Source organism: Lynx canadensis, chromosome C2 (genome assembly GCF_007474595.2).
Source record: "Lynx canadensis isolate LIC74 chromosome C2, mLynCan4.pri.v2, whole genome shotgun sequence".
NCBI lineage: Eukaryota > Metazoa > Chordata > Mammalia > Carnivora > Felidae > Lynx > Lynx canadensis.
In genome coordinates, this window is record NC_044311.2 from 27,460,300 (window position 1) to 27,461,632 (window position 1,333).

The following is a 1,333-nucleotide window of genomic DNA, read 5'->3' on the forward strand; positions in this document are numbered from 1 at the left end:
CCCAATGAGTTTCCAAAGCTATGTTCCATTCTAGCCTCCGTTCCAGAGGTGAACAGATAGCTTCCTGTGATTGCTTTTCAAGCATCTCCTGCAGAGAGATATGAGCCTCCTGTTGGCCTTCCTCATTTGCATGTAGAATATCTTTTAACAAAGATGATTCTGATTTCCAGCACTTGGTCTCTCCGCTTCCCCTCTGCTTCCCCACACTATGACCTGCATGCTAAACAGAGCCCAGAGGGAGCACATTAAATGCATGGAGAAGTAATGCCATGAAGGCCAGCAGGATTCCGAACCAATCTCATTATACAATCGTTTTTTAAAATTGAAGTATGATTGACATACAATATCCTATTAGTTTCAGGTGTACATCACAGTGGTTCAATATTTTTATACCTTATGAAATGATCCCCATGATAAGCCTAATTATGATCTGTCACCATACAAAGTTATTACAATATTTTGACTATATTCCCTATGCTGTACTTTACATTCCCGCGATTTATTTATTTTATAACTGGAAATTTGTATCTCTTAATCTCATTCACCTATTTTCTTGCTTCCCCCCCAAGCTCCCCACCTTTGATTGCCAACAGTTTGTTTCTCTAATCTGTGAGTCTGTTTCTGTTTTGTTTGTTCATTTGTTTTGTTTTTTAGATTCCACATGTAAGTAGAATCATATAGTATTTGTCTTTCTCTGTCTGGCTTATTTCACTTAACATAATACTCTCCAGGTCCATCCATGTTGTCACAACTGGCAAGATTCTATTCTTTTTTAAATTAAATTGTATTGGATGTGCAATATTCCATATCTTTATTTATCTGTTGATGGGCATTTAGATTGCTTCCATAACTTGGCTATTATAAATAATGCTGCAGTGAACATAGGGTAGCATGTATCTCTTTGAATTGGTGCTTTTGTTTTCTTTGGATAAATACTAAAAGTGGAATTACTGGATCATAGGGTAATTGTATTTTTGATTTTTTGAGGAACCTCCATACTGTTTTCCATAGTGGCTGCACCAGTTTACATTCCAGCCAAAAGTGCACAAGAGTTTATTTTTCCTACACATCCTCACCAGCATTTATTATTTCTTGTCTTTTTGATACTAGCAATACTAACTGGCATGAGGTGATATCTCACTGTGGTTTTGATTTGCATTTCACTGATGATTAATGATGTTGAGCATGTTTTCATGTGTCTGTTGGCCATCTGTATGTCTTCTTTGAAGAAATGTCTATTCAGGTCCTCTGTCCATTTTTTAATCCATTTTTTTCCTATTAGTTACTCCAGACTCCTGAGACCCTCCAGTATATTGCAAAGCTATAATGCCTA